Raw genomic sequence first — 24034 nt, forward strand, 5'->3', positions numbered from 1 at the left:
TCCACTCAACAACTTCCCTACAGAGCCCAGCTTGAGATCAGGACCTCATTTATTGTGGGAATATTGTTGTGCTTTTAATAGGAACCTATACTGATACAATTGGATACATCATCAGAATTTATAAATGGAAAGGAATAAGACAATAAACCTGATGTACATTATAGAATATGATTCCTGCATTGTAGGAAATAGTCAGGAATGCAGTACATCTGTCAATATTTTGTGAGGAATGAAGGTGGTGTAGTAATCTTTAAGTCATGCTGTTAAAATTGTTGCATTGTGAGACTGCACGTTCCCAACATTTTGGGTTGGCCTTTATTCCTGCTGATGTAGTGCAGTAATATATAGCACACACCCTTGTAATAGACATTTAGTAATGGTTGTAATGCGATTAGATCTTCACTGCAAAATCTCTTTCACTTTCTGATTACATCAGTGTGTGCAACGACAGAAATGCAGCTCCGTCAAAACTCTGAATAATCACAGCAAGAAATCAACAGCATTCGATGAAGCAAATTTTAATGTTGGGCGTAAATATTTTATGATCCAAGGGGCCACCTGTGAAATCCATCATTGAGATGTATTACTCCTTGCTCTGTATATAAATGAAAATAAATAAATAGCAATAATACTTCAATGCACAGTTTCATTTACATTTCTAATTTTGCTGTGCAGTATTTTGTCAAAGATAATGTGCTGAAGCATATTTTTGAAGGCAGTGGCACTATGGGAACTTCTGTAAATAATGTTATCATGGCTTTTGCACAATGTGATTCAAACAATGGTAAATAAGTTAACAGAAACTTTTAGTTTCAACGGTTTAACAAGCCGGAGAGAGTCAGCAGGAATGCACTAAAGTGCCTGTCGTCCCCTTCTGTAAATTCTGCTTGATGTTCTGGAGGAGGTTAATCCCCATTAAGCATGAGAAACCCTTTCAGCTTTGCTCCGTGGCGTAAGTACAAATGTCACTCTAGGGACAGACGATACTTGCCCCAGTTCATCCCGAGGAGGCAGCTTTCTTTTCCTGCTAACTCCAAATGTGTCACTGGTGCAAGAGTCCACTGAGATAGCTGTCACCTCTCCACCCCTTCCCCGTACGGTGAAAGGCAGCATGTAGGTCAGGTACAATGTCCAGATGTGGGGGAAAGAAGAGAAGAACAGAAGTTCACACAAATACTAAATACAAAATAACAGTGTTGATGTTACAGCATATTTTCTGTTTGTGCTTGCCGATTGCATGTTAAAATATTAATGCTCATGTGTGAATCGACATTTGTTTATATCTGAATTGGATAAAATGAAAAGTTGCTCATTCTCCTTCTCTCTTGTTCTTATTCAAGGGGATAAATACCTTGCTCAAAGCAAGAGAAGTTTGAAAGCGACTGCTAAACTGGAGGATTTTGATCCCCTTTAGTGCTTACATACAGGCACTGCCTGTGAACTGGTAATATTCCCCTGGACCAAAGTACAAAACACAGAGGGTGTTTGCTGAAAGTATAGAAAGGAACTCAAGAGAAGTCAAGCACAAGGCCCATCCTGCTGCTCCACGCACGTTTGACCTCCACTCTTTGAAGTCTGGACCTTTTCACTTTTCTTATCAAAAGAGTCAGTTAAAAGGGGAAAGACACAGCTTTCTCTCCCACTGTTAGAAGACAACATCAGGTAAGAGTAAGGAATTCTCACTTCAATAATGTGGCTTATCCCCTGGGATTTTTTTCCTTCATAAATATTGAGTGAATTGATCATGTATAGACTAGTTTCTGATGTGTGCAGCATTTAAGTAAAACATAACCCTATAAATATATTGCTTATGGCTCACTTAACAACTTCAGGTGTGTAAAACAAGCCTGTAACCAGTCTCTAATAACATTCACCCTATGCACCCTATCATTAGCATTTTTGGTTAAGTAGAAAATAAGACAGTGACTGAGCTTACAAATGTTGCAATAACTAGCTCGAAGGTTGCAATCAGACAATAAACCTCCTGCTCAGGTATTAATATCTGGTCACTCAAGTTCTGATTGGCTCATTAAAAAGAACCACATTATTTAATCATTTTTCCCAGTGCCAGGCAGGCAGTCTGAATCTTGGCTGAGTTAATGGGGAGGTGAACATGCATATGCTAACACGGTTTCTCCTGGTGTCATTATGTAGACACGAGGCAGGCAGTTGTGAAGTAGAATCTTGATTGCTTTACATTGACCCAGATTAGTGGTGAAGGGAAGGGCACTCTGCTGACCGGATTCGAAACACGGGCCTGACCTTTTTACTTTGGAAGCTGAGGTCCATCCTGTCCCAGCTGCAACGTGGATCTATCGTCCAGGTGAGTCAGGAGCCCTAGTTCCAGCAACACCACAGCCCCTTACACGCCATGAACTGAAGACACGCCCCTCGAGGTTAGACTTCAGTTCAGTGACTTTCACTGATTTTAAGGATGCCTGTTAACTGTTTTTACTTCCAGGCTCCCCTGCCCCTGTCAACCCCTTCACCCACAACACTGCTCATCCCATCTGCACCCCTGACCCTGCTCACCACCCCGAACCCATATCAACCCCCAACACTGCCCTTGCCCTCCAGACACTGACCAGCATGTCCTTTCACTGCTCACCACCCCTCCCTGCCCTCCCAAACACTGCTCACACATATTCCGACATTGCTTGACCCCTCTTAGAGCCCCGGGAAGACTGAGCAGAGTCGGGAGGAGGTTGGGGAGACAGCAGTGTAGGGGGTGCAGAAGGGATCAGCAAGAGTCAGGAGGGTCTGAGGCGTTTCAAGGGTGCAGGAGGAGAGTGAGCAGTGTCAGGGAGGTGGGGGTTAGTATTGTTGGGGTTGAATTGGGCAATGTCAGGAGTGGCGGGGGGGTGGTGCGCATTGTCAGGGGAGTGAACAGTGTCCGGGGGGTGAGCAACTTTGAGGGTGGGTGAGCAACGTCGGGGGGGATGGCGGGGGGTGAGCGGTGTCGGGGGGGGTAAGCAGTGTCGGGGGGTGAGCAGTGTCGGGGGGTGAGCAGTGTCGGGGGGGGGTGAGCAGTGTTGGGGTGTGAGCGGTGTCGGGGGGGTGAGCAGTGTCGGGGGGGTGAGCAGTGTCGGGGGGGGGTGAGCAGTGTCGGGGTGGGGTGAGCAGTGTTGGGGTGGGGTGAGCAGTGTTAGGGGGTGAGCAGTGTCAGGGGGTGAGCAGTGTCGGGGGGTGTGAGCAGTGTCGGGGGGTGAGCTGTGTTCTGGGGGTGAGCCGTGTCGGGGGCTGAGCAGTGTTGGGGTGTGAGCAGTGTCGGGGGGTGGTGATCAGTGTCGGGGAGTAGTGAGCAGTGTCGGGTGTGAGCAGTGTCGGGGGGGTGAGCAGTGTCGGGGTGTGAGCAGTGTCGCGAGGTGTGAGCAGTGTCGGGGGGGTGAGCAGTGTCGGGTGTGAGCAGTGTTCGGGGTGTGAGCAGTGTCGCGAGGTGTGAGCAGTGTCTGGGGGTGAGCTGTGTTCTGGGGGTGAGCCGTGTCGGGGGCTGAGCAGTGTTGGGGTGTGAGCAGTGTCGGGGGGTGTGAGCAGTGTCGGGGGGTGAGCTGTGTTCTGGGGGTGAGCCGTGTCGGGGGCTGAGCAGTGTTGGGGTGTGAGCGGTGTCGGGTGTGAGCAGTGTCGGGTGTGAGCAGTGTCGGGTGTGAGCAGTGTCGGGTGTGAGCAGTGTTTGGGGTGTGAGCAGTGTCGCGAGGTGTGAGCAGTGTCGCGGAGTGAGCCGTGTTCCGGGGGTGTGTCGTGTCGGGGGCTGAGCATTGTGGCGGGAGTGGTGGTATCATGTCATCATAATGATATAAGATACCAATAACTCATAAGGGATTGAACACATTGCCTATTCATTTATTCAGACTAGGCACATGAGAACAGTTATGTAGGCACAAATCTTAAAGGCATCAGATCTTTGTGTGTGCTCTGCTCAAAGCAAAAGTGAAGCTAAGACTGGATTGCTTGACACATTTTCCTTTGAAGCATTTCATGCTGACTTCAAGGCATATTACAACATCCCCCTTTCTTTTTAAAAATACTTTACCCTCTTCCAAAGAAGTATAACAATTATAATACATGTTCATGTTTAGTTACAATTACATAAATGTATAGAACTGATGAATCTATGAGTCTCTAAAGCGTTAAGGTAATTTGATGGTATGGCCAGATCTTGTAATATAACCCAGTCTGGAGGTGTCTTTAATTGCTCACAGTGATCTGTGAGGTTTTCATTCTTGGATGTTATTCCTGGTTGTATTTGGGATCTTGTCCTAGATGCAACAGGACTGTATGGTGGTTGATGAGCTGGAATGGATCTGATTTGTTCTAGCACATTGCCGCAACCAATGGCCTTTCCTGCCACATGCCTTGCATAATAGATGAAAAGCTGGGCCTTTTTTGGTACATGTAGAAGACAACACCTTCCACATGTCTTGCTGAATTTGGGTGTTCTAGTGAACCCGTCAAAAATTGGCGTTGTATTTAGGACGTGGAGGCTTTGTCGACCTGCGAGGATCACTTCATGCTTACATCCATACTTGAATAACTCTTTGATGCTATATGTTTTGGGCTTGTCTAGCAGATCTTTCTGGAATGTTTTCATGGGAGTGGATGTGATCACCAACTCACAATTCCGTCTGCTAGCTTTGCATTTCAAAAATCACAGTCCGTATTTTCTCTGCACCTGCTGACAAAGCAGTCCATGGATTCTGTAGGTGGTTGTTGAAATGACATGAACTCCAGTCGGTGAAAATGGAAGTTTAACTTGATTCTGAACCAGTCTTCCAAAGTCATTCATATCCTTTGTGGATCCTTTAGGTCTTCTTCTGTTAATCCTGACATCTTCAGCCTTTGTCGACCTTCATTTCCAATTATTAGGCGAATTTTTACGGCTTGCTTGTCTGGTCCAGACACACCTGAATCAAGAAACCATGGGCAGGATTTTTGGGTTGTCGGGTGGGCATGGCGGGCGGGCCTGGGTGCAGCCAGAAAACAGCCCGCCACCCGCGATCGGACCCCGAATGTGATTTCACACTGGCTGGCCAATTAACAGCTAGAGCCAGCCAGCGTGAAAGGCATGCTGAGAACCTCAGCGCTGCCAGGATGGGGGTGGGAGGAGGGCGAGTGCAAAAAGTCTGTGCATGCGCAGGGGAGATCATGCACTGAAAGCTCCCCGAAGGCAGGGAGCTGAAGAATTTCAAACCAATGAGTAAAGTTTTTAAAGATCCGGAAAAAATATACACAGAGCAGACTCGCTCACCTTGACATGTATATTTGAAAAATTCTGCCCCCCCCCCCAAACTGTGGATGAGGTTTCCTAAAAAATCCAAAGGCCGCCTGGCCAATTCGCCCACCCGCCAACCGCAACGTTGGACGGGCAGTGATTGATTGATTAATGGCCTTGATTGGCCTCTTAATTGTCAGCAGGTGTGCTGCCAACTCTGGCGCACTCCCGCCGACCGAAATATCACACGAGTTTGCGATGACATCAGGACACTCACCCAACATCATCGCGCGCCATTTCACGCTCGGGCGGGTCGGGCTTGCGCTCCAATGCCAAATGGAAAATCCTGCCCCATAGCACTGCACGCTGTTTAAACATTTGGAATTCAGATAATAGATCAGCTGCGTTCCAATTCAAACTGGGGAAATTTGTGAACATTCTGACAATACCCCTTTGACCTTCCTTCTCCTGCAGGAAATGGGATGAGCGTCACTGTGGCCGCTTTCGTGCGCTTTTCCAAAGCTCCGCCCGCAAAGGTGAATTGTGGTGGAAACACACCATGGAGCAATGGCGTCTTTGCTTTTTATTCAAGTTATTGTTCAGCAACCCCCGAAGCCAAACATTATGATCTCAATCTTCTCTGGCCTGATTCTTATGACCGTTTTTTTGTTGTCTTGTTTGACTCTCCCTTGCTCAGTATCAACCCGGCCTCCACCCTGGTCACTCATCTTTCCTGACTGAGCTAACCCAATGCTAGCCCTCTCGATGCGTTGTCCCACTCAAAGAACTGACAGGCTATGCTCCGAAATCTCACCACGAGGGATTTGTCTGCTCACCAGCAACTTATTTGAGCACTAGCTTAGCACTATGTCTTCAAAGCTTTCCTGCACAGTCAACTGCTGCATTCGCAACACTCTTTGATGCTGCAACTCCGTTGCAGTCTGACCAAAGTGTCAAGGTCGTCTCATGCCATATAGTGCGATCTAAGGCTGTTCACCATGTCGTGCCTGTACTTAATCTTGCTGCCACTGTCTCACCACTGCTGATCGCCGTCTCATGTTATTGTAATCTATAAGGCACCAATCACTCATAAGGGATTGTTGTGAGTTCATTTATTAAGACAAGGCACATGAAAACAGTTATACATGGGTGCAGAGCTTGAAGGCATCAGAGCTGTGTATGTGCTCCTCTCAAAGCAAAAGTGAAACTAAGACTGGAGCACATTACACACCTCCCTTCTAGTGATGTCATGCTGCTATTCCTTAAAGACATTTTACAATAGTGACCAGTGTTGGAAGGGGCTGAGCAGTGTCAAGAGGAGGTGGGCAGTGTTGGGAGGGGATCAGCAGTGTTGAGAAGGGGTGGGCAGTGTCAGGAGAGGATGAGCAGTGTCAGGAGGGGGTGAGCACTGTCAGGAGGGGGTGAGCAGTGTCGGGAGGGGGTGAGCAGTGTCGGGAGGGGGTGAGCAGTGTCGGGAGGGGATGAGCAGTGTCGGGAGGGGGTGAGCAGTGTCGAGAGGGAGTGAGCAGTGTCGGGAGGGGATGAGCAGTGTCGGGAGGGGGTGAGCAGTGTCGGGAGGGGGTGAGCAGTGTCGGGGTTGAGCAGTGTCGAGAGGGGGTGAGCAGTGTCGAGGGGGAGTGAGCAGTGTCGGGAGGGGGTGGGCAGTGTCAGGAGAGGAGTGAGCAGTGTTGGGGGGGGTGAGCAGTGTCGGGGGGGTGAGCAGTGTCGGGGGGGTGAGCAGTGTCGGGAGGGGGTGAGCAGTGTCGGGAGGGGGTGAGCAGTGTCGGGAGGGGGTGAGCAGTGTCGGGAGGGGGTGAGCAGTGTCGGGAGGGGGTGAGCAGTGTCAGGAGAGGAGTGAGCAGTGTCGAGAGGGGTTGAGCAGTGTCAAGAGGGGGTGAGCAGTGTCGAGAGGGGGTGAGCAGTGTCAGGAGGGAAGTGAGCAGTGTCGGGAGGGGGTGAGCAGTGTCGAGAGGGGGTGAGCAGTGTCAGGAGGGAAGTGAGCAGTGTCGGGAGGGGGTGAGCAGTGTCGAGAGGGGGTGAGCAGTGTCAGGAGGGAAGTGAGCAGTGTTGGGCAGGGGTGAGCAATGTTGGGAAGGGGTGAGCAGTATCAGGAAGAGTTGAGCAGTGTCAGGAGTGGGTGAGCAAACATTGGGAGGGGGTGAGCAGTGTCGGGGTTGAGCAGTGTCAGGAGGGGGTGAGCAGTTTCGGGGTTGGGCAGTGTCAAGAGGGAGTGAGCAGTGTCAAGAGAGAAGTCAGCAGTGTCGAGAGGGGGTGAGCAGTGTTGGGAAGGGGTGAGCAGTATCAGGAGGAGTTGAGCAGTGTCAGGAGTGGGTGAGCAAACCTTGGGAGGGGGTGAGCAGTGTCGGGAGGGAACAGTACTAATAAATTTGGGTAAAAACACTCGCTAAGTATTGGGCCAACAGGCCAAGTTTACAGCTTGGCAGGTTCCAACTGGAGCATCAGCCAGGGCTCATAAGGGAGCCATTTCTCGCAAACTGGAAATTCAGGCTTCCAGCACACCAATGCGATGCTCAACAGCAGTGAATGCCTCAGCTTTCACCACTATTGGGATCAGAAGATCCAGGCCTATATTTCCCATTATTTGATCACTTTGACCACCCTTCCCCTGCCCCTTGCTACATCTCAATACCCAGATGAAAACTACCAGCTGAGATTGCAATCTATGTTTAGGTCTGTCAGTTTTGCAGCATTGTGCAAAGGTCTGAGAGTGTCACCCCGACTGATTAGGGTTTAAAGGAACCTTCCCAAACCAGGGACTAAAAATATTTTGTGTCACAACTAGGCATTTTGAATGTTAACATTCTTAATGAGCCTGGATATTGACGTGTATTTGGGCTTGAAAAGGTTTCTGTATGATGGAATCTATATATATTTCTGCAGCTTTCCGCTTTCTGTAGATGTTGGTGTGCTTTCATGCCTGGCTGCACAAATTTCTGTGCAGCAACTTAGTGTGAAATGGAAACAGAATTATCTTCATTGGTCAGAAAAGATGCTAAGTGAATCTCAGTCACAACTTGGTGTCAGGGGGCACCAGGTAAAGAAAGGGTTAATCGTACAGAATGTCGTCAGGCTGAATGGAGTATAAGGATAGCTGGGAGTGATTACAAGGCTGTAATCTGATGGAGGGGTTCAAATGATATCATAAATCGTAGGAGTGAAGCTCAAGTGGTTTATAACTGTCATCTGAACCCCACGATTAAATTACTGCTTTGTAATCACTCCAAGGTATCTTATTATTAAACTTACTTCTGCTGTACATCATAGAGGCTTATTTCTTATTTTAATCACCTAAGAATGTATTTCTTTGTTAAAAACCTGTACATTTTTTGTTTTATCATATATTTTATTAGAGGTTTAAATGACATATTTTGGTCAGCTGTAATGTTTAGAGAAGTTAAGGTGCCCGTGTACTACTTGTACTTCATATGTGCTGACCTGCAGTCACAAAACAGGAATTCTTTCTCTTTTACATGCATCCATAGTGAATAAGCATCAGATCTGAACTCTAAATCACAACCAATATGGTGCACATTAACATTGCAGAGGATATCAGGCACAGCTTCTGTTTTTAAAGTTTAATAAAACATGTCACAGACTAAGTATCATACTCAAAACACCCCTGCTTTAAACAGGTTTCCATCTCTACGGTATTTAATGAACTCTGTGCCTGAGGATTTTGCTCAGGAATGGTCCGAATGTCTACTCCCTGCCCCTGCTTGTGTCTGTGTGATTGGCAGAGTGGAGAACTGTACCAGTAAAACATGCAGTGATCACCACTAACAACCAGCTGGTCTAAGAAATGTTGCATTTGAAATGAGATATTTGTTAACTGGCATGTTTCAATATTAATTTACATGCAGGGCACTGGCCTGTTGGCACCATGTGTTGGTGTATTAACATGCTGTGCCGCATAATGTTCCTTGCACTGTGCATTCCCAATCTCAGCTGGGCTGTTTGAAGAGGTGCCAAATGCAGGCACAGCTCTTCTACAGAAGGGGAAAATCTGAGGACATATCAACCTGTGGTATTCAACATTCAATTACATAATGGAGTTGGCACAGGGCTGGAATCACTTTGCCTGGTTGCCTTCTTTTAGGAGACTGTTGTGTGACATCGCAGACCTAAAGAAGGGGGGAAGGCATATATAAAAATTAAATTACTTAAAATGCCAGATTGGTATTCAATCTGAATTATAAATCCATGAACTTTGCATTGAAACAGATCAAATATTTTCTTTAAAATTCTCCAATTCTGCAAGATTCATTGAAGCCTTTTGGATAAAATCCAAAAGGATGCTGTAAAATGTTGAATGTTTATTGATTGTTAAATACTGATTGAATTATTTTCCTTTTATTTAATTTTTCTCCCCTTCCTCCCTTAAGGCATTAACTGTTTTTAGGGTACATAGGATATATGTACAGTACAGGTATATGTGCAGTAAGGATGCTTGCACTCCGCAGGCATCTTGGCCCAAACGTGTGAGCTTAAATAATGATTGCCAACTGGCTATTTGATTATAGCGTAAAACAAATTCTGTCCTCATAGGGCCTTCACTAATATTGAAGTTCAGTAAGAAAAAGAAAAAATCAAACAGTCCCATTAGCAATGACACATGCATTATATCAGCATAAGACAATGTTAATCTTGCAAAATCCTCCTCACTAACATTTGGGCACCAGTATCCAAGTTGGGAGAGCTGTCTCACAGATTATATAAGCAACTGGCATAGTCCTACTCAGATTCATATCTATCAAATAACAGCCAAGGCTCCTCCATTACCATAATTGAACTTGTCCTGTCCTATCAGTGTGATAGGTTGGAGCACAGTTTGGCTTAGTTACAGAAGAGTGGCCCTGAGAGTCCTCAACATTGACCCCAAACCCCATGAAGTCTCATGGCTTTAGGTCAAACAAAGTCAAGGAAGTCTCTCACTGATTAACGTTTGCCCCCGGACTCAACTGATAAATTAGTACTTCCATATCGAAAATCACTTAGAGGAAGAATGTTTCTGATGTGAGAGAATTCAGTGTGCACCACCATGGGGTTCAGTTGTAGTACCACTGACCGAGCTAGTTGAGTCCTGAAGGATATAGCTGCTAGACTGGACCTGAATTAAGTGACGTGGGAGCCAACAAGAGCAGGTAACTGACTGAACCTCATCCATACTAACCTACCTAACACAGATACACCTATCCATGTTAGCATTGGCCAGGTGATCATCACAGAATACTTGTAAAGACAAAGGGCCGAATCATCCCAGATTCGCACTAAGTGCAGTAGCGGGCGTGAAAAAAGACATTTTATCCGCCGGTCGCAATGGCGGATTTTTGCGTCTTCCATCTCATAAATTATGCAGTCACAGGAAACATGCTGGATCGCTGGCAGGCAGCCTCCAATTTACCCGCCACACCATTACATTGCCACTTCCTCACTCTGCGCACCATATTTAAACTGCAGGCATGTGCACACTTCTCAATGCTTGCAGCTCAGGATTGCTCTGGTGAAGGCATGGCCCCAAAAGCCAGTAAGAGTGCAGCCCTCCAATTCAGTGATGCATCTCTGGGACATCTTCTGGACATCGTAGAGGCCGACCGCGATGTCCTCTACCTCCACTCGGGCCGGAGGAGGCCCATCAGTCTCACTACTCTGGCTTGGGAAGCAGTGACAGAGTTGGTCAGTGCCAATGCACACACAAGAGGTCGGCCATCCAGTGCAGAAAAAAGATGAATGATCTGATCCATGTCACCAAGTCAACCATTTCTTCAATCTCAACTCACACACTCACAAGCCCATCACACACTCTCTGGTATCTCACTCACTGCCAGCTCAAGGGAAATCGCCACTCATTCTCTCACACACACCCAAAAATCTCGATCTGGCCTCATCTCCTATGAAGATAGCCTCCTCATCCCGTCCATGGCTCCACTCAGCACACACGCATGCCTGGCATCCTTCTCATTTGGCCTGGCATGCACCTTGCTCACATTCTCTCCATATGCCTCTATGCAGGACAAGATCGCACACAATCAACGGAAGGGATGCCAGACCGGGGATGGAGTGCTGGGCATCAAGGTCCTCACTCTGTTCAAGATTCATGTGTTGGAGTTGGCCGGAGAGAACGTGGACTGTTCCTGTAGAGATGGTGAGGTTGGCGGTAAGCATTCACGTGAGGATCCTGCACCACATCATCCTTCTCTCAGTGCTACTCTGTGTCCACTGTTCTGTGTTCAATGCAGCTGCCAAGCACTAATAATCTCCACTTTCTTTCCTAGGCACATCTGCCACATTGCCCTCAGCTAACCTTGACCCGACCCCAAAGCTGAGAGCACCTCAGCTGAGGACCCTGAGGGCAGCACCGTTGAAAACCTGTTACAGTGCTCACTCATACCCTCCACTAGCACAGCAACACACACCTCAGAGGAACCTAGTTGTAGAACAGCCTTGGGATCACAATCTGGTGAGCACACCACACAATCTGTTCCACAGCAGGTGGGGGCAGGTAGATCCTTGGTCGTCAGCACTGGGAGGACTGCTCGAGGCAAGGAATCTGAGTTAGATGATGAGCGTCTGGACTCGATTCTCAGTTAGTTGCTGGAGCTGCAAAGACAATCATGGGATCATCAGGCAGGGATGTCTGGTGCACTCCTCAGATTGCAAGGGACGATGGAGCAGTCTGTCCATCTTTAGTCCACCCTGGAAGATGTCAGGGATCTGACACCTGCTAAGGATGTAGGAGTCGTGGGCGTACCCTGGGAATCATGCACAGACTTGTAGGATGTGTTTGTGGTGGTGGCACACTAGCTGAACATTTAGTAAGTGGAAGCCATTGCAGTCGACATAGTTGACCGCTTGTTGCCACAGAGATCTAAGCGCCAGGTAAGTTCAGTCAATGGCATCCTGCACTTGTGGAAAACCAGAGATCTGCGCAAACCCCAGCGATCTTTCTTCCTGGCTTTCCTGATCCCGGGTGAAATGCACAAAGTTCTGTGCCTTCACAAAGATAGCATTCATGACCTCCTGGTTACTCTTGGGTGTGGAGGCTTGCGAGATCCCGCACAGGTCACCTATGGAGCCCTGGAAGGAGCCACTGCCATAAAAATTGAGCTCAGTGGTCACTTTCATAGCCATTGGCAGTGGATGCCCTCCATATCCCCGTGGCGCCAAATCCTGCAGTGGGTGGTATATGTGACCGACCAGTTCCCTAGTAATGCGCAGTCTTCGGCAACACTGGTTCTCAATCATATGCAGGAATGACACGCGCTATCTATAGACCCTGGGTCTAGCAAGGCGCCGACGAGTAACAACTCTCTGTTGATCTTCAGCTGTGTGCGCAGCAGGCCCTGCCGCCCCTTCATCTTGAGGGAGGTGCTCCTCCCTTTGCTGAGCCAGGTGCCTCCACCGGCCTCTTCCTCTTCTTCTCTGCTCTCTCTAAGCTATGAGTCATACCATTAAATCACCAGGCTCCGTAATCCTGATGTTCTCCTCCTGCAGGATCAAAGAGAGAGAGACACGTGGGTTAGCATATGTGTCCTAAGGACCTCTCTTGGTTAAGTCTGAAGGCCCCTTCACGCATGCCAAAGAGTGCTGACCACCATTTGGATGGCCAGTGTGTAGTGTATGTAGTTCATGGCTGTCCAAAACCCCACCCACTCCTGCCCCACTCCACTGGACCGATTGGCAGCAGCTTCGGACACTGGGCTGCATGCTGTGCTCTCAGCTCAGGTGCAGGCATTATCCTAACCCGCACTGCAAGGCTGCGCTGTCAGCTTGAACCGAGGGATACTGGTCTAAGCCTGAATAAAGACATTGCGAGGGGCTCTTGAGCGCCTCCACCAGTGACTGCACCATGATCACCTTTCACAAAGGGATTCTACAACTTGCCCATTCGTCCACTTGTTCTGCAGCCCCCTAAAACTCACATTAATTTGCAGTCTGTGCCCAAGGCACGAAAAGTTCTGGAGCGTTTGGTGGCACTTTCATGCTTTTGTCTTGCTTGAGTGAGCAGAAAAGCTTCAGAGGCCCGACTCCAAGCCTGTCAATGGAGCTGCTGCTGAACGGTCTCAGCTGCGGAAGGTTGCTCACTTTTGACAAGCTTTTCCAAGTCCGTGGATGCTTCCCTCACACCTCCTCCCCACACCCTCCCCCACTCCACCTCTACATGTGCTAGTATAATTACTTCAATCTGTGCTGCCTTTCCCTCCACCACCTGCCCTCATCCACATTGGAGCCCTTGCCCCAGCACCGCACTGAACTGAAAGCCAGCCGAGAAATAGCAACTTGCGTGTGCCCCTTCCCCCGAACGCGCGGAGCCTCTTCCTTGATGTCCTACGGGGGTGATGCTTGTGAGCGCTGTGCAAGGTTGTGTGCACTCATCTCCGAGTTCCCCTTGAAGTTCAGCTCGCCAGGTGCAGGCCTTTTAAAGGCAGTTGTTAATCACGCTATTCTGAAGTCACGCCACCGTGCGTGGTAAATTTGATGTGGGTGGATGATTCCAGCATGAGGGCACAATCATGAGATTCAAATGCATTGAAATTAAGTTCCTGACATTGGATGGTGGGAAACACGGCCCGCCATTGACAGGCAGAGTGGACAACTGCAAACTGGTTTCACGACAACATGAAATCAATTTTTGGCCTTTTCGCCATATTGTCCGCCCACACCCACCATGATGCTGGCTGCCAACGGGACTGGACGATTCTGCCCAAAGTGTCAATTCCACAGCGAAAGGCTCCTGCCACTTTGTTGAATGGGGCAGACTAAGGAGAGATCTAGCTGCCCAAAATTGACCATTCCTGAGCTGCTGTGGGCTATCAACAACAGCAAAATTGGGTCCCACTACAGACTGTAACCTCCTGGCCTGGCACACCCCTTACTCCTTAATCATCATCAAACCAGGAAACATTTGAACCCTGGGTCAAAGCAAAGTATACAAGGAAGTGTCAAGAACAGCATTGGGATTAATTGGATGGGTAGAACTGTGGCAGATTGAGTTCAATGTGAGGAACTCTGATGTCATCCACCTTGGATCCAAGAAAGACAAATTGGAATATTTTCTTAATGGCAAAGGTTAGGAACCTAAAAAAGCAAAAGGACTTAGGTGTACACAAATCACTACAAGTTAGTGCGTAGATAAATATGGTAATCAAAAATGCTGATGGAATGTTGGCCTTTATCAAAAAGGGGCTGCAATACAAAGGAGGAGAAGTTCTGCTTCATTTGTGCAGAGCCTTGATCTGACCCCATCTGTGTTCACTTTCGGATACCACACCTCAGGAAGGATATAGTGGCCTTGGAATGGGTGCAGAATCACCAAAGTTACAGCAGGATGAAAAGGGTTGAATTATGAGGACAAGTTGCATAAACTTAGCTTGCATTCCCAAGAGTTTAAAAAGTTGAGGGCGTATCTAATTGTTGTATTTAAAATGATAAAGGGATTTGATAGGGTAGATACAAATTCATCATTTCCTCTGGTGGGGGAACCCAGAACAAACGGGCCCAATCCCAAAATTAGAACCAGGCCATTCAGGAGGAAAATCAAGAAACACTTTTCACATAAAAGGAATTGGAAATCTGAAATTCTCCCTCTTAAAGAGCTGTGGATGTTGGGTCAATTGAAATTTACAAGACTAAGTAAACAGAGTTTTATTAGATAAGGGTATCAAAGGATATGAATCAATGGCAGGTAATTGATCTGATTAACCATGATCTGATTGAATGGCAGCAGAACAGGATAGAGGGACCTGTTCACTCTTCAGAGAAAGCCGAGTCACCTGTCCTTTACCCCCACTGACACCACCGTCAATATACCATTGACCAAAACTGAACTGGATCATCCATATCAGCACTAGGGCTACAAAAGCAGGACAGAGAGCTGGTAATCTGAGATAACTGGCTCACCTGTTGACCCCTCACAACCTCTCCATAATCTACAAGGTAGGATAGAACGCTTATCGTTTACCTGGCTGCGAGACCCCCGCCACAATAACAATCAAGAAACTTGACACCATGCCGGACAACTCAGTTCATTTAATTGGTGTCCCTACCATTGATTCAATAGCGACTCCCTCTGCCATACCCACACAGTTGCTATTACATACAGAATGCACTGCAGCAACTCACTAAGCTTTGACAAGCACCACCCTCTGCCACGAAGAAACTCAAAAGGAGCAATCTTGTGAGAAAACCATCACCCTTCAAGTTCACTTCCAAGTCACAAACCATCCTGATTTGGATATAAATCTCCGTTCTTTTATATTGTTGGGTCAAATCCTAGAAGCCTCAAACTAGCACATTGTGGGAGCACCTTCACCATAAGGACTGCAGTAGTTTGAGGAGAAGGCCTACTAGGTTAGCTCTTTAGGTTAGCTAGGAATGAATAACAAAGCTGGCCTTAACCTGTGCCACTCTATTCCCAAAGACAAACTTTGAAAAACAAACTTGCTAGGTAGGGTAATTGGATCATGATTTGCAGCAGGGACGCCTCACTTTTCTTCTCCAGAAACCAAAGGGATGCTAAGGTTAATTGCACAACCCTAACCATTTCTTTGTCTGAGTCAACTATCTCAACAACAAAACCACAGATCTGTTCTCAGTTGTTTGTGGTGTGTTGGTGAGAGAAACGAGAAGTGTAGTGAAATACAGTGTTTTTCCTCACTGTAAGCCAAAATGAAGTGAAGCTATGATTCAGGGTGAAGTGAAACTTGTTTACACAAATTTTTAGATTTGAGGTGATGCACTTACGAAGGTTTTTGCATTTATGAAGGTTACCAACCCCTGGTAAACCACATTCAGCAGAAATTAATGTTTCAATCATTCAGTTTACAGTACTTGACACATGGTTTCTCAATTTAAACATACAGAGAAGAGGGAGATCTGAGAGCATATCAACCATGGCGTCCCAACTTCACCGTCTAAGATTGAGAATCATTGTTTGACCCTTTACTCTGAAGATTCCAGTCCAATTCCCTTTCAGGAAACTCAGCCAAACTGTTGGAAGGAAAGGTTTTTCTCTCTGAATATTAACCAACTGAACAAAGAACAAAGAACAAAGAAAAGTACAGCACAGGAACAGGCCCTTCGGCCCTCCTTCGGCCCTTGCTCAGAGAAACAAGTTGGATGGTATCATTCCATTCTACACTGGCCCCTTGAACCAGCTCTATGATTTAATAAGATCACTGCAGATCTTCTAGCTCACCTCCACTTTCCTGTCCTATCCCCATATCCCTTGAATTCCTTAGTGTCCGATCATCTACTGATCTTAGTCTTGAATATACTCAATGGCTGAGCAGCCCAGCACTCTGGAGTTGAGTATTCCAAAGATTCAACGTCCTCTGAGTTAAGAAATTTCTCTTCAATATTTTTTAATCATTCACGAGATGTGAGCGTCACTGACAAGGCCCGCTTTTATTGCCTATCCTTAACTGCCCTTGAGAAGTCACAGGATCACAGAATTGTTATGGTGTAGAAGGAGGCCATTCAGCTCATCGTGTCTGCACTGGCTCTCTGAGCATTTTAACTTAGTACCAATCTCCTGCATTTTTCCCGTAACCCTGCACGTTGTTTTGATTTAAATAATCATCCAATGCCCTCTTGAATGCCTCAATTGAACCTGCCTCCACCACACTTCCAGACAGTGCATTCCAAACCCTAGCTACTCGCTGTGTGAAAAAGTTTGTTCTCACCTCACATTTGCTTCTTTTGCAAAAGTCTCCTCTTAGCCTTCTCCTCTCCAAGGGAAACAGTCCCAACTTCTCCAATTTTTCTTCATAACTGAAGTGCCTCATCCCTGGAACCATTCTTGTAAACCTCTTCTGCACTCTCTCCAATGCGTTCACATCCTTCCTATAGTGTGGCGCCCAGAACTGTACACAATACTCCAGCTGAGGTCTAACCATTGTTTTATATAAGTTCATCAAACCCTCCCTGCTCTTGTACTCTATGCACGGAATAATGAAGCCTAGAATACTGTATGCTTTAGAAACAGCTTTCTCTACTTGTCTTGCCACCTTTAATGACATGTACATATTCACCCAGGTCTCTTTGCTCCTGTACACCCTTCAGAATAGTAGCTTTTATTTTACACTGTCTCTCCATGTTCTTTGTACTAAAGTGTATCACCTCACACTTCTCCACATTGAACTTCATCTGCCACCTATCTGCCCACCCCACCAATGTGTCAAAGTCCTTTTGAAGTTCTACACTGTCCTCCTCACAGTTTATAATTCTGCCAAGTTTTGTCATCCGCAAACTTTGAAATTGTCCCCTGTACACCAAGATCTAGATCATTTATATATATCAGAAAAGCAAGGGTCCCAATACCAACCCCTGGGGAACTCCACAACAAACCTTCTTCCAGCCTGAAAAATACCTATTAGCCATTACTCTCTGTTTCCTATCCCTAAGCCAATTTTGTATCCACATTGCTACTGTTCTTTTTATTCCATGACCTATAAGTTTCCTCACAAGTCTGTTGGTATGGCACTATATCGTACGCCTTTTGAAAGCCCATATACACCACATCAACAGCCTTGCCCTCATCAACCATCTCTGTTACCTCTTCAAAAAGCTGCAGCAAGTTAGTTAGGTTTTCCTTTAACAAATCCATGCTGATTCTTCCAAATCAATCCATATTTTTCCATGTGACTATTAATTCTATCCGAATAATTGTTTCTAGAAGTTTCCCCACCACCAAAGTTAAAATGACTGGTCTGTAATTGCAGGGCAGAACCTTTTTTGAACAAGGGCGTAATGTTTGCAATTCTGCAGTCCTCCGGCACCTCCCCTGAATCCAGGGAACATTGAAAGATTATTGCCAGTGCCTCTGCAATTTCCACACTCACTTCCTTCAATATTCTTGGATGCATCTCAACCGGTCCTGGTGCCTCATCAGCTTTAAGTACCGACAGCTTATCCAATACCTCATCCTTATCAATTTTAAACCCTTCTAGTAACTGAGTTTCCTCCTCTGTCACCATGGCCTGGGCAGCATCTACCTCATAGGCAAAGACAGATGCAAAGTATTCATTTAACACCTCAGCCATGCCTCTTGCCTCTGTGTGTAAATCCCCTTTTTGGACCATAAATCGGCCCTACTCCTCCTTTTACCACTCTTTTACTATTGATGTGCTTATAGAATACTTTGGGATTTCCTTTTATGTTAGCTGCCAGTCTTTATTCATAATCCACCTTTGCTTCTTGTATTCGCTTTTTCACATCCCTTCTGAACCTTCTGTATTCAGCTTGGTTCTCAGTTGTATTTGCTACCTGACACCTGCCGAAAGCACACTTGCTCTTCTTTAATTTCCATCTCCTTTGACATCCAAGGAGCTCTGGATTTGTTTGTCCTACCCTTCCCTTTTGAGGGAACATACCTTGACTGTGCCAAACCATCTCCTCTTTGAAGATAGCCCATTGCTCAGCTACTGTTTTTCCCTCCAACCTTTGGTTCCAGTCTATCCGGCCCAGCTCCGTTCTTGCCCCATTGAAGTCCACTCTCTGCCAGTTGATTATTCTTACTCTGGAATGACCAATGTCATTTTCCACAGTCATCCTGAACCTTATGATACAATGATTACTGTCCCCTAAATGTTCCCCAAGTAGTGGTGAGCTGTCTTCTTGAAATGCTGCTGTCCATGTGATGAAGATACCCCCACAGTGCTATTAGAGACAGAATTCAAGTACTTTGACCCTGCAGCTATGACATATCAACAATATATTACCAGGTCTAGATGGTGTCTGACTTGGAGGGGAACTTCAAAGTGGTGATAGTTCCCATGTGCCTGCTGCACTTGTCTTTCTAGATGGTTGAGGTCGTAAGTTTGGGAGATGCTGTCAAAGAAAACTTGATGAAATGCTGCAGTGCATCTTGTAGATGGTACCAATAGCAGTCACGGTGCACCAGAGGTGGAAGCAGAGAATGTTTAAGACAGTTGATGGGGGGCCAATTAACTAGACTGCTTTGTCCTATGTGGTGTTGAGCTTCTTGAGTGTTGCAGGAGCTGCACTCATCCAGGCAAGTAGAGAGTATTCCATCACACTCCTGACTTGTGCTTTGTAGATGGTGGACAGGCTTGGGGAGTCAGGAGGTGAGTTATTCACTGCAGAATTGCCAGCCTCTGGCCTGCTCTTGTAGCCACAGTATTTATGTGGCTGGTCCATTTAAGCTTCTGACATTTGGTATAGGATTGAGGGTGTGCTGCACTGTTGCAGTTCCAAATGGCTGACCCCTTACTCTGAGACCATGACCCCTAGTTCTAGACTCTCCAGCCATGAGAAAAAGCTTCCCAGTATTCTTTTATTTTATTCAGTTACGTGAATAAAATTCATTGCCCGTCCCTAATTTCCCTTGAGAAGGTGGTGGTGAACCACCTTCTTGAATCATGTCAAGTCATTTAAGAATTTTGCATGTTACAGTGAGATCACCTTTCATTCTTCTAAACTCCAGAGAATATAGACCCATTAAATTCAATGAAGAAAAATTCACTGAAAGACGGCAGCTTTGACAGTGTAGCACTGCCCCTGTACTGCACTTAAAAATCAGCTGTGGACCCTGAGCATTAAAAACTGTCTTCAAGTTTAACACAGTTTTCACCAGCTAATCATTGTCAATAAATGCAGGAATGTTAGAGTCATATGTAAAATGTGGTTGCAAGGTTACAAGGTGATGATCTAAAGCACTGTGCTACCTATTACCTAGCAACCATATTTGAAATGCAAATGCTGTTGGTTGCTAATTCCAGCATCCTTCCAACTACAAAAAATGATGGACATGCAGCAAAAAAATTCATTTCAGATGGGATGTCTTCATATGGCTGATGACTGAAGAGGCCAATCCTTTAGAGGCAGGTTCTATCACAAGTGCCGCACATTAGGATATCAAGTGTCAATGTGGGTGTTTTTTTCAGCATTGGTGACTGTTGCCAAACTGCTTAGCCACTGGTAATCATGGTGGTGCACACCAGCCCACTGGAGGTGTCGCCATTTCCTTCTCTCATCAGTTAGTGACTCCCAGGTGCAATAATCGAAGTCTAGGGCCTTCATGTCATGCTTGTAAGCATCCTTGAAGCAGAGCTTCGGGCATCCTCCTGGTTGGCTGGCTCTGGCTACCTGGCCATACAGAAAGCCCTTGGGTATGCAACTGTCTGCTATCCTGTGGAAGTACTTGAGCCAACAAAGCTGCCTCTCTTTGATGAGCTGCTAATTAGTTCATGTATATTTTGTTAGAATCTCTTTTGAGCTTGGCATCCAGACATGCTTATTGGAGCAGTGTGGAAGGAGCTTTACATTTCACCTGGCTCGTGCTGCACCTAAATTCTGACTCTTTGATGCTGCAGTTAGTTCCAAAGTGATTGTGGTATTCCTAACTGCAGTGAGCATAAACACACGCAAGCATTAAAAAAGAGCACTTAACACTGAAGCAATAGAAGGTGAACACTTGAAAGCTAAAGTCTGTTGAGAACATGAGCTTGAAGCAACCTACTTTTGCAAGACATAGGAATTTTATAGAATAATATTGTCTGGGTGAGCTTGACTGAAATATGTCTTGGTTCTTTCTGTAAATGGGGGCTTATCATTCAGTTGCAAACAGCTTATTCAAAATTTACTTCTATAGTGAGTAGCTTCAAATATTGGAGAGCAAATCTAATTATGAATTACAAGGCTGCAATAACATCTAGTCAGACAGGACTAGCAATTCATTAACTGCATATATATTATTTATCAATTTGCTGTTTGCCATTACTGTGTTAGGGATTCGGTTAAGCATTCAAGAATGGAAAAAATGATTTTATCTCTTCCGAGTGGCTTCTGCACCATGCTATACCCAGTGACAAAAAGGTTGTCGAAGAACTAATAATGTAGATACCTGAACACCTTCATGTTTATAATTGGAGTTAGTTTACACCATGCCAACTGATAAATTCAGAAGTCCCTTTGGTATGCTGCCAGGGCCATATATTTGCTATTTGGCTCAGAACAAGCATCAACCAGACAGATAGAAAATTCCTGTGTGTGTGTGTGTGTGTGTGTCTGTAATGAAATAACGAACACCTTTTGCCAATATCATTATAACAAAGTGCCTGTCATTGATATTTTAAAATATTTTTAGCCTGGATGCAAACAAAGCATGGGACGGAAAAAGGAAGAGTCTGATTTTAACACTGGGCCTATTTTCAATGGGCCACAACTCAAATTGCAGACACTGAAGCCAAAAATGGACCCAGAACATTTTAGGTTTCGAGCCTCACTGTAATCTCACAGATGGGTTCCCCACCTAGTTTTCTGACCCACCGGGAAACCTGCCCACATCTGGAGCAATTTCTGGTGGATCAGCCAGAGGCCTATTTTAAGTGGGAATGCATCTCTTAAAGCAAAGTTGTTTTCTTGTTTGTAATATTTCACTGTTGTAGTGGTGCAGCAAGAACTGAGGCAATATGCTGCTCAGGCAAGCTTCCAGTTCTCTGAGGGCCCCTTAGAAGTTCTGCTGGAAGTGGTCAGGAAGAGGAGGGAAGTTCTCTTCCAGTCAGTGCTAGGAATATTCCCAAAAATCAAATCCAGCAGATATTAACTGAATATATATATTATTTATCAATGTGCTGTTTGTTATTACATTGCTAAAATTACCAGTTCAAAATTCATTGCCCTCAGGACCGGGATCCACTGAGGAAGGATTTCAATACCTCCACAAGGGTAGCAAAGGTGAGTGTAGCTCTTAATTTCTCCAATTCCCTCAGCAACACATGGTAACAGTTCTTTCCCTATATCTCTCAACACTTAACTTCATCACATTCTTGACCATCTGCCACAAAGCTATTGGGCTTCACAATCTCAGTACAATAAATACTTTCCCCTCTTCCTTGCTCTTCTTACAGCACCCACCAGTCTCTTCAAGTTTCCAGCACAGAGACTGACATCCAGCTGCGTTAGACAATAAGATGGTGAAGTAACCAATACTAGTGAGCGGCAGAAGATACTGGTGGCAGAGTCAGCTCACTGGACGGCAATTCCCTGTTCGAGCTCTGTTGAGCAGGACAGAAATATGAACTTCAGGGGCTCAGCTATGAGGAGAAAACTAGCCATTAAAGCAGATATTGGAAGACCTGACCATGGTTGAAAGTATGGATGAATCCACATCCAGGCTGTGCATTGTTATCTTGCCTGGCGTCAGTATTCTCAGTTTGCCTTGGAGAGTGTGGCCACCTCCAGGATGCTGCACTTGCGCCCACAGAACAGCACTCCATGTTCACATGTCTCAAATGGCTATCTTGGAGACTCTGGGCATTAACTTATTCTCCACCTTAGAAAGGCTGACATCCACATGAGGCAGACTGATGGAGCAAATGCATAGGTACTTTCAAGGCATCACTCATCTTGTTCAGTCTATTCTCCCAAAGATCAATGGTAGTGCTGAGCCCCGGATCTGTGGGCGTGACAGTGGCACAACAGGTGAGGCAAGTGTTGGCCCCTGTCCGATTGTCAGTATGTCTGATCCCTCATCACTCCCTCAACCAATATCATCCATAGTGCCAGGACGCCAGCTGGGTCAGACTCCTCCAGCAGCTGCTGAGGTTTTTCAGTCTGCAGTCAAACCGCCTGAGGCTCAGGTTTCCAGAAGTGGCTGGCCACAATTACCTCAAGGGTCTCCACATGAACAACAGCAGCCTTCCACCATTTCTGTTGAAGTCAAGGAGGGAGCACTTTGTAGGAGTAATAAAGTAACTAAACATTAAAAAAGCACTATGGATTCAACATTCGGCTGACAAAAAATATTTACTATGGCATTGTGTTTGGAATTAAAATCAACCACCTTCGTTACATTTGGAACTTTGGTCTCATTACAGCTTCTTAGTCTTTGGTGTCAGAAAGTGATTGACATTGAGGCTGAATGGTTTCAATCTTCTTCAATGTAGAATCTATGGAATGGTGAAGAGAAGATGACTGTTAATGCTAAAGCTTTTTTCTGACTTTTCAGATAAAGGTATTGAGGAGGTCACCAAAAGTGCTGCACTTTCAGCTACTCCCTGAAATGCATTTTGCTGGCCCTTTTTGTTGTGGTACTTCCTCATCTTCATCCAATCCTGGTGATGCCTCTTCTTGTTGTGGTGTTTCTCCAATTCCAGAGCCTCTTTGCGTTGCCAGGTTGTATAAACCCAGCAAACTGCAATGATGTGGCTCACTTTGTAGAGAGCCCGAGAGCGATCAAAGCACCTATGCTAATAATATGCTTCATGATGTTTCTGGTGGTCCCATGGTTCTCATTGCACTTGTGTTGTTCAGGTAGATGTCATTAGCTCAGTTTGTTTGTGATATTTCTTGTCACCCAGCAGATATCTTCTGGTGTTCTTGGATGGGTGGAAAGTGGGGAGAGTTGAAGAATGACAACTACTGGTGAAATTGATAGAAATTTGTTATCGGTGCTAGGAATATGGTGATCACACACCAATTCAATAGCAATGGAGTGAAAACCTTCACTGTCAATATAAGCAGCTGGCTCATCTTCAGGCACCTTGATGGCTACACGAGTGCAGCTCTGGTCACAAGACAAGACAGCCACTGCTGCAAATCACAAAGCTCTCTCATTCTGGCCACTGACATCCATCAAGAAGGTATTGTACTGGTTTGCTCTGGTAAGGAGAACATTGATGACCTGTTTACTGCAGCTATGCACTGCAGACAGCAGGTTGCACATAACGCTCCCTGTAACAGGAGTCTGTGGCAAGAAAATTAAGAATGCTGATGACTTTGACAAACACTGGCAAAGATTGCTGTACCTCCCACCCCCACTCTCAGTCCAGCAAGCAGCATGTG

At 46.0% G+C, this 24034-nt stretch overlaps 1 long non-coding RNA gene across 1 annotated transcript in view; it reads right to left on the bottom strand.

Moving 5' to 3' along the window:
- Nucleotides 1-773: 773 nt before the first annotated feature.
- Nucleotides 774-24034, bottom strand: part of LOC144682164 (uncharacterized) — a 49330-nt gene continuing 26069 nt past the window's right edge. The window contains exon 3 of the long non-coding RNA XR_013576959.1: nucleotides 774-1087. This is a non-coding gene — a long non-coding RNA (uncharacterized LOC144682164). The remainder of the gene's footprint in view (nucleotides 1088-24034) is intronic.

The sequence above is a fragment of the Cetorhinus maximus genome, chromosome 6 (assembly GCF_964194155.1).
Source record: "Cetorhinus maximus chromosome 6, sCetMax3.hap1.1, whole genome shotgun sequence".
NCBI lineage: Eukaryota > Metazoa > Chordata > Chondrichthyes > Lamniformes > Cetorhinidae > Cetorhinus > Cetorhinus maximus.